Genomic DNA, 16,165 nt, shown 5'->3' on the forward strand with positions numbered 1-16,165 from the left:
AGTGAATTAGGTTATGCTTGCGTTTTTGCACTAAGCAAAAAAGTTACAATCAAGTTACAATTGCATATCTTTGGGAAAGGCATCCAGAAGGGGCGCTTTGTCAGGTAGTTCTGGGTAACTGGATTCTAATGAAATCAGTAACTCCTTTCGGTGCTCTTCCCTGGAACAAGTTGGTAAGTATGGTTCAGTCAAAAGCTGCTACACAAAGGATAATGGCAAATGAATTCCTAGTCTACTCTTTGGGAGGATTATACACTCAACAGGATGTAGTAATAATATTTAGATATAAATGTTAAAATATGTCTTATAATTCATGTTGAATTTCTTTCTTTAGTGAGTTAGAAAATAATAAAGGCATAAGAAAATGAAACTTTCAGCAATATATTTACTTATCCTATGTGGTTAATTTTATGTGTTAACTTGACTGGATAAACAGGTGCCCAGGTTTAACATTATTTCTTTGTGTATCTGTGTGAGTTTAGCATTTGAATTATTTGTGGAATCAGTAAGTGTGGGTGGGCATCCCACAATCCCCTGAAGCCCTAAATCGAACAATAGGTGGAGAAAGGAGAAATTTGCCACTTTCTTCTGCCTCAGTGTGGAGCTGGGATATTTCATCAGTTCTTTCCTACCTTCAGACTGGCATTTACAGTATCAGCTCCCCTAGTTCTCAGGCCTTCAGATTCCTCAAAGTAAATTATGCCACAGACTTTCTAGGTCTCCAGCTTGCAGACTTGCAGATGAAAGAACGTAGGACTTCTCAGCCTCCATAATTATGTGAGTTAATTCTTCATAGGAAATCAATCTTTCCTTTAGCTAGAACTCCTATTGATTCTGCTTCTATGGAGAACTCTAATAGACACTGAGATGGACTTTTTTTCTTAAGATACACCGTGCTTTTATCTCCAATACTAAAAATAATACTGTGATACTTAAATAACAAACTGGGACCCTGCAACATGCTGGGTGTATCACTAACTTGTGCCACGCAAGCAAGCCATATGAATCCAAAGGATGTTTTAAGTTTATATGTTAGAATCAATCATTGCTGTTGTTCAGTCACAAAGTCATGTCCGACTCTGCAACCCCACATACTGCAGCAAGGCAGCCTCCCCTGTCCTTCACTGTCTCCTGGAGCTTGCTCAAGTTCATGTCTATTGAGTTGATGATGCTATCTAACCATCTTATCCCCTATCACCCCCTTGTCTTCCTGCTCTCAATCTCTCCCAGCATCAGGGTCTTTTCTAATGAGTCAGCTTTTCACAGTAGATGGCCAAAGAATTGCAGCTTCAGCTTCAGCTTCAGCATCAGTACTTCTGGTGAATGTTCAGGGTTGATTTCCTTTTGGATTGATTGGTTTGATCTCTTTGCTATCCAAGGGACTCTCAAGAGTCTTCTCCAAAACCACAATTCAAAAGCATCAATTTTTCAGTGCTCAGCCTTCTTTATGGTCCAACTTTCATGTCCATACATGACAGCAGGACAAACCACAACTTTGACTGTACAGACCTTTGTCAGCAAAGTGATGTCTGCTTTTTAATATGTTGTCTAGGTTTGTTATAGCTTTCCCCCCAAGAAGCAAGCATCTTTTAAAATCATGGATGCAATCACCATCTGCAGTGATTTTGGTGCCAAAGAAAACGAAGTCTGTCACTGTTTCCATTCTTTTCCCCATCTATTTGCCATGAAGTGATGGGACCGGGTGCCATGATTTTCATTTTTTGATTGTTGAGTTTTAAGCCAGATTTTTCACTCTGCTCTTTCAGTGTCATCAAGAGGCTCTTTAGTTCTTTTTCACTTTCTGCCATTAGAGTGGTACCATCTGCCTATCTGAGGTTATTGATATTTCTCCTGGCTATCTTGATTCCAGTTTGTGCTTAATCCAGCTGGGCGTTCATTAAGAAGTAGTTTTATCCTCGTGTTTCTTTAAATTTGGATGAGTATCTTTAACTTTGAAGTGCAAGAGCCTTCATCTGGGGAATCAGGTTTGTATTCACTGCCCAGTTCTTCACTCACCATGTTAAAAAAATGTAGACCCAGAGAATATGGTTTGAACAAATTTAAGATATTTACTGTTTCTTTCATCACTAAATTATGATTTAAAAATCTAATTTTTACTCCCAACCAATGCCTGTGACTAAAACTCTGTGTGCATTGGTTTTATGAATGAAAACTGTTGCCTGCTAAACAAAAGATGTTGCAGACTCCAAGCCACTGAAGCCTCCCCGATGGTGAGCCATGAGGGAACTCCGGAAGGGAAAGAATAGGACACTGATCCAGGTAGCTGAGGTGCATATCAGGGGAAGGATTTCAGTGAACCCACACTCTTGCATCTTCCTGTATAAAGATATGTCATTAACTTGAGATATCTGGTTTCCTTTAATTAACAGTAATCTTTGGGTGATCCCACTATCTGGTCATGTTGCAAAAACTCCTCCATCTTCTCCCTTAGCTCTTTGAAGCAGTCCCTCAAATTCCTCTATGAGGCTGTGCCCTGGGCTTAAGCCCTCAATTTTGTCTGCAAAACAAAACAAAATTCTCAAAATTTAGGTTGTGTATTTTTTTTTTTCATAGTCAGTATCTTCTCTTCACACAGAAATACTTTTTCTTGGAAGACATATTGATAACTCTCCTTTACTACTGGCATTAATGCCTCCATCTCTAGATAAGTTATGACACAGAGAATACATGTGAAATAAAAGAAATATCTCTTTCCAAGCAGATGTAGTTTTTAATAGCATATCTAATAAATACTAACCAGGGCCATCTACTTGATATAGGTACCACATATGTTCTAAGAGCATCAGTTCAGTTTAGTTCAGTTCAGTCGCTCAGTTGTGTCCAACTCTTTGTGACCCCATGACTCGCAGCATGCCAGGCCTCCCTGTCCATCACCAACTCCCAGAGTTCACTCAAACTCAGGTCCATCGAGTCAGTGATGCCATCCAGCCATCTCATCCTCTGTCGTCCCCTTCTCCTCGTGCCCTCAATCCCTCCCAGCATCAGAGTCTTTTCCAATGAGTCAACTCTTCTCATGAGGTGGCCAAAGTACTGGAGTTTCAGCTTTAGCATCATTCCTTCCAAAGAAATCCCAGGGCTGATCTCCTTCAGAATGGACTGGTTGGATCTCCTTGAAGTCCAAGGGATTCTCAAGAGTCTTCTCCAACACCACAGTTCAAAAGCATCAATTCTTCGGTGCTCAGCTTTTTCACAGCCCAACTCTCACATCCATACATGACCCCTGGAAAAACCATAGCCTTGACTAGATGGACCTTTGTTGGCAAAGTAATATCTCTGCTTTTTAATATGCTACCTAGGTTGGTCATAATTTTCTTCCAAGGAGTAATCGTCTTTTAATTTAATGGCTGCAGTCACCATCTGCAGTGATTTTGGAGTCCCCTAAAATAAAGTCTGACCCTGTTTCCACTGTTTGCCCATCTATTTCCCATAAAGTGATGGGACCAGATGCCATGATCTTCGTTTTCTGAATGTTGAGCTTTAAGCCAACTTTTTCACTCTCCTCTTTCACTTTCATCAAGAGGCTTTTTCGTTTCTCTTCACTTTCTGCCATAAGGGTGGTGTCATCTGCATATCTGAGGTTATTGATATTTCTCCCGGCAACCTTGATTCCAGCTTGTGCTTCTTCCAGCCCAGCGTTTCTCTTGATGTACTCTGCATAGAAGTTAAATAAGCAGGGTGACAATATACAGCCCTGACGTACTCCTTTTCCTATTTGGAACCGGTCTGTTATTCCATGTCCATTCTAACTGTTGCTTCCTGACCTGCATACAGATTTCTCAAGAGGCAGGTCAGGTGGTCTGGTATTCCCATCTCTTTCAGAATTTTCCACAAATTATTGTGATCCACACAGAGCATAGTCATATTCTATACCTCAAGGGTTTTGTACAGTTATAAACAAAACTATCTGTTGGAGTGATATTGTAATGTTAATTGTTCTTCTACGATGTACATCAGTTCTATTACATGATAACCAACAATATAACTTCATGAGAGAATTTTTACAATAACTTATTCAATTTTCTCTTTGAACAGAACACTAGGTCTTAACATTCTACCTGATTTTGCAAATATTTTGTTATGTTATGATTTATACTTAAGTCTCAGGGCTAAAATTTTGAATGATAGAACTATAGTTTTAGTTTCTTCTCTTTTTATCTTTAAAATTAATTACTTTTTTTTTTAACTGAATTATATTTTTCTACTAAAACAGGAAAAATAAACCTCTAGGTTGTCCCCTTTTCTTTTTTACTTTTTATTTTGGAGACTTCACTGGGTCTAAGTCAGTGTTATTCAACTGACTCTTCACTCTAATAATATACAATGTTCAGATATTTACTATCACAAATTTTATTGTAATTTTATGACATAGGAGCTTATATAAATATTCACATTTGTACATTTGTCACTATAATAACAAATTTAATTTTTCATGCCAGACTCATGCTTGATGTAATTTGAGAAATTTTCTGAGTTGTATAATTCAGATTGCATCTTCATGACTCATTTTATGTTTTACTCAAATATTTTAGAAGCACTAATATGCTTTTGTGGGTTGTGGATATGAAGCAGCAAAAAATAAGAGCAAAAAGTACAATCTAATATATGTCAAAGTTAGCAAGAAAATGACATCATATTTTAGGGAAAGTAAAGTACAGGAGGATACGGTAGGTGCTGAGAGAGGGCATCAGAGGGCAGACAGACTTAAACCACAATCACAGAAAACTAACCAGTCTAACCAACCTAATCACACGGACCATAGCCTTGTCTAACTCAATAAAACTAAGCCATGCCGTGTAGGGCCTCCCAAGACAGACCGGTCATGGGGGAGAGTTCTGACAAAATGTCGTCCACTGGAGAAAGGAATGGCAAATCACTTCAGTATTCTTGCCTTGAGAACCCGATGAACAGTATGAAAAGGCAAAAAGAAAGGACACTGAAAGATGAACTCCTCAGGTCTTTAGGTGCCCAATATGCTACTGGAGGTCAGTAGAGAAATAACTCCAGAAAGAATGAAGAGACAGAGCCAAAGCAAAAACAACACCCAGTTGTGGATGTGACTGGTGGTAGAAGCAAGGTCCAATGCTATAAAGAGCAATATTGCATAGGAACCTGGAATGTTGGGTCCATGAATCAAGGCAAATTAAAAGTGGTCAAACAAGAGATGGCAAGAGTGAATGTCGACATTCTAGGAATCACCAAACTAAAATGGACTGGAATGGGTGAATTTAACTCATATGACCATTATATCTACTACTGTGGCCAAGAATCCCTTAGAAGAAATGGAGTAGCCATCATGGTCAACAAAAGAGTCCAAAATGCGGTACTAGGATGCAATCTCAAAAACGACAGAATGATCTCTGTTAGTCTCCAAGGCAAACCATTCAATATGACAGTAATCCAAGTCTATGCCCCGACCAATAATGCTGAGAAAGCCGAAGTTGAATGGTTCTATGAAAACCTACAAGACCCTTTAGAACTAACAGCCAAAATAGATGTCCTTTTCATTACAAGGGACTGGAATGCAAAAATAGGAAGTCACAAAACACCTGGGGTAACAGGCAATTTTGGCCTTGGAGTACAGAATAAAGCAGGGCAAAGGCTAATAGAATTTTGCCAAAGGAACACACTGATCATAGCAAACACCCTCTTCCAACAACTCAAAAGACTCTACCCATGGACATCACCAGATGGTCAATACTTAAATCAGATTGATTATATTCTTTGCAGCCAAAGATGGAGAAGCTCTATGCAGTCATCAAAAACAAGACCAGAAACTGACTGTGGCTCTGATCATGTGCTCCTTATTGCCAAATTCAGACTTATCTTGTCGAAAGTAGGTAAAACCACTAGACCATTCAGGTATGACCTAAATCAAATCCCCTATGATTATACAGTGGAAGTAAGAAATAGATTTAAGGACTAGATCTGATAGAGTGCCTGATGAACTATGGATGGAGGTTCGTGACATTGTACAGGGGACAGGGATCAAGACCATCCCCAAGAAAAAGAAATGCAAAAAAAGCAAAGTGATTGTCTGAGGCGTCCTTACAAATAGCTGTGAGAAGAAGAGAAGGGAAAAGCAAAGGAGAAAGGGAAAGATATACCTATTTAAATGCAGAATTCCAAAGACTAGCAAGGAGAGATAAGAAAGCCTCCCTCAGGGATCAATGCAAAGAAATAGAGGAAAACAATAGCATGGGAAAGACTAGAGATCTCCAAGAAAATTAGAGCTATCAAGGGAACATTTCATGCGAAGATGGGCACAATAAAGGATAGAAATGGTATGGACCTAACAGAAGCAGAAGATATTAAGAAAAGGTGGCAAAAACACAGAAGAACTGTAGAAAAAAATATCTTCACAACCCAGATAATCACAATGGTATGATCACTCACCTAGAGCCAGACATCCTGGAATGTGAAGTCAAGTGGGCCTTAGAAAGCATCACTAGGATCAAAGCTAGTGGAGGTGATGGAATTCCAGTTGAGCTATTTCAAATCCTGAAAGATGATGCTGTGAAAGTACTGCACTCAATATGCCAGCACATTTGGAAAACTCAGCAGTGGCCACAGGACTGGAAAAGGTCAGTTTTCATTCCAATCCCAAAGAAAGGCAATGCCAAAGAATGCTCAAAGTACTGCACAATTGCACTCATCTCACACACGCTAGTAAAGTAATGCTCAAAATTCTCTAAGCCAGGCCTCAGCAATACATGAAAAATGAACTTCCAGTTGTTCAAGCCGGTTTTAGAGAAGGTTTTTGAACCAGAGATCAAATTGCCAACATCCACTCGATCATCAAAAAAGCAAGAGAGTTCCAGAAAAACATCTCTTTCTGCTTTATTGACTATGCCAAAGCCTTTGACTGTGTGGATCACAATACACTGTGGGAAATTCTGAGAGATAGAAATAACAGACCACCTGACCTACCTCTTGAGAAATCTTTATGCAGGTCAAGAAGCAACAGTTAGAACTGGACATGAAACAACAGACTGGTTCCAAATAGGAAAAGGAGTACGTCAAGGCTGTATATTGTCACCCTGCAGAGTACAGTGCTAATTGATAGATCCATCTTAGAAAATGTAGCTAGCAAAATACTTTAATACTTCTGCATTATCTCATGGATAGTGGCCAAAGTGAATGGTTAACATTTTGAAGTCTTGTTTCGTGATCCTGGATCAATCACAGTATCTAATTAACTGTTAGCTTGGATAAGATGTAATTTCTTAGAATTTCAGGTTTTTTCATCTGTAAAATGAGACTAAAACTGCATATGTTAATTTTTGTTACAAAAATGTAAACGTCTAGCACAAAAGCAATGTAATTATATGCTATATGTTAATTTTATTGCTAGCCTCAATGGTTTATTGTTATTGTTTATTATTTATAGGTTTTCCACAAAGGAGAAAGGAATTTTACTCATGAAACATTCTAAGATAATTTTATGTGGAATTGTGTACGTGTGTTTTAAAAAAATTATCACTATATGCTTTGAAGGCTCATACCAGGAGAGAGTGCAGATAAAGTTAAGAATGGAGTGAAGATAAGACAGTGGTTTATTTGTTGGATTGTTTTCATCCTGGCCTCAGTAAGAGATGATTGTCTATTGATTAGTGAATATTCAGAGCTGAGTGTTTGGTAGCTTTGCACTTGCTGAACACTATGTAGAAAAAAATAAAGCCGTCCATGATGAAAATTAATAGTTTGTAACTGCCTACAGGCTTCATATCTTCTAAAATGACTCTTGAGAGAAATAACTTCCTAACTCCCGAATCCTACTAAACTTCTTCCTCAGTCGTTAGATATTTACTTTTATTTTGGTTCCTCAGATCTAGCCAGTTTTGTTTCAAATGCTTTTGATCAAAGGAATGTAGACCATTCCAGGGCATGCTAATAATTTTTTTTTAAGGGAAGGAGATAATTTCCCCCACCCCCCTGAATTCTAGAAAGGATAAGTTTTCACAATACTAAATTCAGTTTAGCAGTTCATAGCTCTTTGACTCAAGGTTATTAGCATGTGCTAGAGAATTATATTGGACAGACTTTTTCAGGTATTCTAGAACCATTGGAGATCATGTTTATGTGTATATTTATATATCTTTTCAATTTCCAAGTCCTTGAAGCACTCCTTTTTATGTTCTTTCTTTAAAAACATCTGGGTTAAAGTCTGAAAACAACATAGAATACATATCAATAAATAAATTCCACAATAAACTATGGAGAGAACATCAGTTGAGAGATTTCATTCTCATTATTTTATCATCAATATGATAATTTTTGTTGTATTTTGTATATTATAAATGTATTTACACATTTTAATACTTAAAATGTATTGTATTTAATACTTAAAATGTATGTATTTACACTACATAACTTCTTCCATCAACTTTCTTCAGTTTTAACAGTGATACAATGTCTTGTCGGGTAATTCCTTAACTGCAAGGAACAAAAACCCACTCAAGGTATCCTAAGCATGGAGGGCATTCTATATTAAAGAACTATGAGCAACTGTTAGACTTAACTCTATAGTCAGACTTAACAGCATGAAAAATCAACCAGTAAATATGTAAACTCTCTAGCCACTTTCTCTGCAAATGCTTGTTCTCCTGTATCACTTCTGTCCTCTGTACCTACAATGATACTGCAAGCCTCATCAGGGCACATGGGACAGAATGGCCACCATACCCCCAAAGTCCGTATCTCCAAGAACTGCCCTTCATAATCCCCACAGTCTGATTCTTAGTTTCTCTGTCTGTAATTAAATTTTCACAAAGAGGATTTTATTGGACCCATCCCGTTTCTAAAAAGTTAAACACGCATAATCACATTGTACAAACAGGGCTGTAGGACTCTCTTCAGCTGACGTCAATGCTGGGTTTCGGAAAGGAAAATTAATCCAGATGGAAAAGGTAAAAGTGAATGTATCCTTAAGAACAAACCTGATAATTTTTATTATGGGATACTTTTGTGAAATTAGTGAAGGCGGTTATTCCTCTTGTAAACGCTGTCTAGAATGTTTTATTTCGCTTTGTTACTTTGCATATGATTTCAAATGTTAGAGGTTCCTTTGAGTTAACAAGGAGAAATTTATTTCTAAGGAAAGACTCAGGCTTACAAACACATTTAAATTAGTTATGGAAATAATTGAAATGGTGGGGGGGGGGATGTGGGAATACTCAGAATCAAGATAACAGAAGTGGAATGAAATCTACTTTTGAAGAATTGAGCCCATGGAGAAATCCAGGCCTGGGTGGTTATCTATCTATAATCATGATATATCTATATATCTATCTATAAACACTAATGCCACTAATTACCACAGCATTTATTCTAGTGTTCTCACTAGAATAAACTTTTTCTGTGACTGTGAGAAAGTTGGCTTTCATTATCTACAATACATTTATGTGTTTACTCAGTCCTACAATACAAATAGTTTCACAATTTGCTCAATCATATTTTTGTAAAAATCAAATGTACTAAATACTTCTTAGACAGTTTTTCTTCAGCATGGGAGAAGCATATATGATAATATTTTGTACTACTTTTCCAACTTTGTGTATGTCTGAAATTAGGTCAAAATGTAAAGGTAAAAAAAAAATTAAAAATTTTGAATCTGACAATCATTTTTTTAAATTGATGCTTGTATTTCATGTTTTGTTTGGAAGCCTTAGGGCTTCCCTGGTAGCTCAGAGGTTAAAGCATCTGCCTGCAATGCAGGAGACCCAGGTTTGATCCCTGGGTTGGGAAGATTCCCCTGGAGAAGGAAATGGCAACCCACTCCAGTATTCTTGCCTGGAGAATCCCATGGACAGAGGAGCCTGGTGGGCTACAGTCCATGGGGTCGCAAAGAGTTGGACACGACTGAGCGACTTCACTTAGGAAGCCTTATGCTAACATTCTGTTCCCATTCGAGCTTATAAAATGTTGTCTGCTACTTAATTCTAGGTGTTTTCACACTGTGATTTTTGTGTCTACATCTTTAATTTATATGCAATTTTAATTTACTTATTATATAAGGTAAAGAATTGACTATGTTTTCCTTTAAGGTGTAGACAGTCATTGTCCCCAACCATTTCTATAAAAGTCCATTATTTTCTGTTAAAAAAAAAAAAAAAACACAGAAAGCCTTTGTGACATGCCAAATCACTATAGTATATGCATGTGTCTGTTTCTTGCCCTTCTATTTCCTTCCTGATTCAGTTGCCTATTGAAATATTGGTATCACTGTTTAACCATCTTTTATCTACATCTGATGGGACAAGTCTGGTTCTCTGGAAAGACTCTGAGAAGGAGATCAGTATGTAGGAAGTTTATTAGTGAGTGCTCTGGTGATTAGCATCTGTGGGGAGGAGACTGGTGCAGGAATGCACTAAGGGAGAAAATGTGCTTGAAATGTCCCATTAAGCCACTGTTGACCCCATAGGGAGCTCTGAAGAAAGAATAGTCCCCCAGGAATGTCTGGAGTTAAAATAGGAGGGCTGAACGATTATACTGCCACATCAGCTAGTAATTGGATGCAGGCTACCTGTTCGAGGAGAAGGCGATGGCAACCCACTCCAGTACTCTTGCCTGGAAACTCCCATGGACGGAGGAGCCTGGTGGGCTGCAGTCCATGGGGTTGCTAGGAGTCGGCACGACTGAGCAACTTCACTTTCACTTTTCACTTTCATGCATTGGAGAAGGAAATGGAAACCCGCTCCAGTGTCCTTGCCTGGAGAATCCCAGGGACGGGGGAGCCTGGTGGGCTGCCGTCTATGGGGTCGCACAGAGTCGGACATGACTGAGGCGACTTAGCAGTAGCAACAGTACCTGTTTGAAGGAACACAAATCCTGGGTGAAGTGGTTTCTTTGGCCAAGAGACATTCCTAGAGAGAAAGGTCTACTGGGGGCTAGCAGAACTTGTAGCAGCAGGAGGAATGTGTCCATGAAAAGCACAGTGTCCACTACACTACACATTATAGTTTTACACAAAATATTTTCATTATTTAGTTACACTGGGTCTTCCTCATGAATTTGGAAACTGACCTATTTAGTTCCTTTTTAATTTCTGTTTGAAATACATTTGGAACTCCATTAAATTCAAGATTAATTGGTTCTGTAATTGTAATTGACCCAAGAATATGAAAATACAGGCATTTTCTTTCAGCCTTGAAGATCATGTATGTGTTCAAAAATATGTTTCAATAACTAATTATCTTGTAAAACATTGTAGGCCCTTTTATCTGAAGACTCAACAATAATTTTTTGTCTCCATCTATGATACCTCACAATATCTCTGTGTGGTGTAAGGAACAGGATTTAGTGAGGGAGGGGACAACACACAGGTCCAGGCTCAACAAGAAGAGAAACAAGCAAAGGCACAGGGCTCCCATTCTCCCACTACCTGCAAAAGAATGTCCTGAGACTTGGGTACTCCTGACCCACAAAGTGGCGCTGGGCTCCTGTTGAAGGTCACTTTCCGCTGTGTATCTCTTTTGTTATGGTACAAGCAGAAGGACAGTGTGTTTGGGGAAATAAAATATTTTTTGATGCGGAGTAGTCTGGAGTCAGGATTCCAGCTGTTTAGGAGAGTTGTCTAGGAAACCAGCTGCCTAGCACGGGGTGGCCTTGAGCCCATTATGGGAAGCCAGGGTTGGTACAAGCCAAGCTTGGTGGAAGAAGCCAGTTTGTCTGGGGAGCCTACAATAACATCCGGGGTTACTTTTTTTCAGGATAGGGGGACACATTTGTACCTGTGGCTGATTCATGTCAATGTATGGCAAAAGCCACCACAATATTATAATTATCCTCCAATTAAAATTAATGTTTTGAGAAAAGAAATGGTTTTAAGCTTGCTGCTTTTTTTTATTATTTAAAATTTTATTTATTTGTTATTTGCTTTTCGCTGAGCTGAGTCTTCTTTGCTGCACGGTCTCTCTCTGGTTGCAGAGAGCAGGAGCTACTCTCTAGTTGCAGAGTACTTGCTTCTCACTGCAGTGGCTTTTCTTGTTGCGGAGCGCAGGCTCTAGAGCATACAGTCTTCAGTAGCTGTGGCACATTGCTCAGTAGTTGTGCATCCCAGGCCCTGAAGCACAGGCTCAGCAGTTGTGGGTCCCAGGCTTAGCTGCTCTGTAGCATGTAACATTTTCCCAGATCAGGGATCGAACCTGTGTCTCCTGCATCAGCAGGTGGATTCTTCACCACTGAGCCACCAGGGAAGCCCCAGGATCATTTTTATTTTTATTTATTTTTGGTTGTGCAGCACAGATTGTAGGATCTTAGTTCCTTGAGCAGGGATCAAACCTGTGCCCTCTGCAGTGGAAGCATGAAGTACTAACTACTGGTTTGCCAGTGAATTCCTAGGGTGACATTTAGACAATTCTGCTCATTGCGCCACATCTTTCTTCTGGAAGATAACTTTTCTTCTCTTTTTAATCATTCCTACTGAAATGATTATTTGATTTCCTGGATTCATTTCCCATGTTTCTTAACTGCATTCTCATAATTTTATTCATAACTTTCATCTCTTTAATTTTGAGGCATGCCTCTGTATATACTCTTTAAGACAAATGTCACTGTGCAGCTGTTTCTTATTTTGCTCTAATGACACTGGAGTTAAGGGGAGTTTTTTCTTCGTTTCATTTTAATTCTCAGGAACTCAGTTTACTTACTTCAATTTTATTGTCAGTCAGTTCAGTCGCTCAGTCGTGTCTGACTCTTTGTGACCCCATGAACCACAGCACGCCAGGCCACCCTGTCCATCATCAACTCCTAGAGTTTACCCAAACCCATGTCCATCGAGTTGATGATGCCATCCAACTATCTCATCCTCTGCCGTCCCCTTCTCCTCCTGCCCTCAATCTTTCCCAGCCTCACGGTTTTTTCAAATGAGTCAGCTCTTTGCATCAGGTGGCCAAAATATTGGAGTTTCAGCTTCAACATTAGTCTTTCCAGTGAACACCCAGGACTGATCTCCTTTAGGATGGACTGGTTTGATCTCCTTGCAGTCCAAAGGATTCTCAAGAGTCTTCTCCAACATCACAGTTCAAAAGCATCAATTCTTTGGCACTCAGGTTTCTTTATAGTCCAACTCTCACATCCATACATGACTACTGGAAAAACCATAGCCTTGACTAGACGGACCTGTGTTGGCAAAGTAATGTCTCTGCTTTTTAATATGCTGTCTAGGTTGGTCTTAACTTTCCTTCCAAGGAGTAAGCATCTTTTAATTTCATGGCTGTAGTCACCATCTGCAGTGATTTTGGAGCCCCCACCCCCACCAAATAAAGTCAGCCAATGTAGCCCATTCTTGTTTTAAAGATATGCAATCCCTTAGAATCTTTGACATGATTAAACATCCTGTATTTGATGCTATCCGCTATTTCCTTTATTGCTTTAGTTTTTCCTGGGACTATATGTATTCAGTCTGTTGTTTCTCCTGCTTACCTATGTTTTCTCTCAGTTTTTTGAGATTTTAGTATGTTCCCAGTTATAACTAACAGCCCGGATATAGCAACATGTTACATTCAGGTGTTTTTAAATCCCAGGTTAATATGCTTTTTATCCCACAGTGAATTCTGACCCTGATTTTGAAGGTAAAAGAAAAGGTAGAAGGGAGGATTAAAATGGGGGAAAGTTTGTGTGTGATTGGGTTTTCTTTAGAAAGAGAAGGGAATTTATAGGCACAACCATTTCCACGGGGGCGGGGCGGGGGGGGATTTATTTATTTATTTATTTATTTTCACTCAGTCTAGTATTTCTTTCTTGGCCCAATTTCCATGCAGTGTCTCCTAGGGGAGAACTTCCATTTTGCTTGGTGAGCTATTTACTCAGTTTTATCTTCTAGGAAAATTCCTTTTTGGGAGACTACTCCAACTGTTCTATAGATCTTGAATAAATTGGCTACTTGAAAGGGCTGGTCCTACTCCCAATTCCAGCTGCTTGGAACTAGAAAACTTTGGAAGTTCTGATGAATAAACTCACTTACTTGGTCATCCTTTTATTTTTAGTCTGTCATAAATTGCAGGTGAATAAGCTTGGTTAGGTTTCAAAAACTCTCTCTTCTATGCTGTCAGGATAATCCTTGATGTTCTGATACTTTAATCATATACCCTTCTGGGTCTTGCAGTGGTACAATGGATTTAGTGGTGCAAAGTTGTTTTTAGAGTTTCCTCACATTTGAATGAGATTTCAGGAAGGAGAAAAGGTAGTTATGGATGGTTAGTCAATCATCTTGCATAAGACTCCTGATAGGAATTTGGAAAATGGAAACCAAACATTTAAAATTCTGCTGATTGATAGAATGAATTTTTTCTCTCAGTAAATTTTATTTTTTTCCCAAAAGGTAAATAATAAGCTAAATTTTACTTAAGAGCAGATGGAATATCTGTGATAGAAACAAAACCCCAGAAGAGGCATGAAGTAATTGGTTCCAGCATTTAGGGGAGGGAATTCAGCCTAAAGAAGTGTAAAACATTAATTCTCTGGAAATTGAAAGGATAACTTTAGAGACATTCATTTAACTTTAGTGAAGACAAGTGCATAATAAAGCTCATGTAGGTTATTTTTATTTTCATCTTCTCAATTCAATGATTAATTAAGAGCTTGGAGGAGAAAAATGAAAAATTTGGGAATGGAAAAAATCTGAAATAATTTTTTGGAGGAATTTTTAGCTAAATAAGAGTGCAATTATGAGAATGGTAAGGCATTTATAATGTACAGTGCACTGCAGTGAGAGAGACAGAAACACTGAATATGAACATATCACAGCAAGTGCTCAAAAAGTTGAGGGAGGTAGGAAGTCCATAGCATAAGAGCACACTGTAGACGACCGTGCAACATAAGCACGGTGTCTAATCTGGCAGTAAGAGGATTAATGAGGCAGTTACAGGGAACTGGGGAAGGGAGGTAAGCTGGTTACTATTAATTTAAAATAAACTTAGCTAATAAATTAACTTGATTGATTTAAGACAGATTAGTTTAAAACAGACAAAAGTTTCCCACATCTTCTCAGCCATTTATAATAGTAAAAAAAATAAGAGTATTTCCTATGCTTTGAGGCTCTCTCTTTTATAATCTTTTTTGCCTGAACTTTTTTCTCCTGTATTGTTCCAACTACCAAGAGGCTATTTAGTGGTGTAAAAAGCTCAGCCATGGTCAAAGTCAGGTCTTTATCATTCTGACTCTATTCTCCAGTGATTTGTGGCTCTTTTTTTTTTTTTTTTTTTCTTGCTGCTACTATGGTTTATATGCTTCCATTTCAGGGTCTTTCACTTTCATCTTCATTGCCAGCAAAGAAAACAACAAATAGCTATCTATCCTTTCCTTTTCCTATATTTCATGTCTTAGTTCTCTCTCTCTATTGCAGATATGAAAATCCTTATTTTTCAGAAAAATTCAATGATTTTTTTAGTGCTTGAATGTTCAAATCTGAACCTCTCAATTGGGTACTTAAGAATTTGCTCTATTTTTAACTCACCACCTTTCCTGTCTACTTCCTCAGCCTATACTCCAGACTTATCCAACTTCCCCACCTTTCTTTCACATGAAATTCCTGTTCCAGGCAGGATGGTTTATTCCTTGTCACAGCTGTTCCCTGATACCCTCCTCCTGCACATTGGTCATAAGACACTCCCTCCATATAACCAAATAAAGTCCATCACTCAAAGCACATTTTTTTGGTGGGGGCAGGAGTTTACATATAGTTTTTTTTTTTTTTAATTGGAGGCTAATTACTTTACAATATTGTAGTGGTTTTTCAAAGTACATTTTATCTCATAGTGACAATTCTTTCTCTGGCCTGTGTGGATTGCTTACTTCTCTGAATTTTGAAAACCCTTGTATGACTACCAGTAATTTTGTTTTCTGAATGATATAAGTGTGTGTGGCATTAGTTTTAAGTGAAAGTGAAGTCACTCAGTCGTGTCTGACTCTTTGCAACCCCATGTACTGTAGCCTACCAGGCTCCTCTGTCCGTGGGATTTTCCAGGCAAGAATACTGGAGTGGGTTGCCATTTCCTTCTCCAGAAGATCTTCCTGACCCAGGGATTGAACCTGGGTCACCCTCATTGTAGGCAGACACTTTACCATCTGAACCACCATCTGATCAGATGACATTAGTTTAACTTCTCATTTAATAAAAACAATTCCTTGAAGTGCTTTTGTTCCA

This window comes from Capricornis sumatraensis, chromosome 5, assembly GCF_032405125.1.
Source record: "Capricornis sumatraensis isolate serow.1 chromosome 5, serow.2, whole genome shotgun sequence".
In the NCBI taxonomy this organism is placed as follows: Eukaryota; Metazoa; Chordata; class Mammalia; order Artiodactyla; family Bovidae; genus Capricornis; species Capricornis sumatraensis.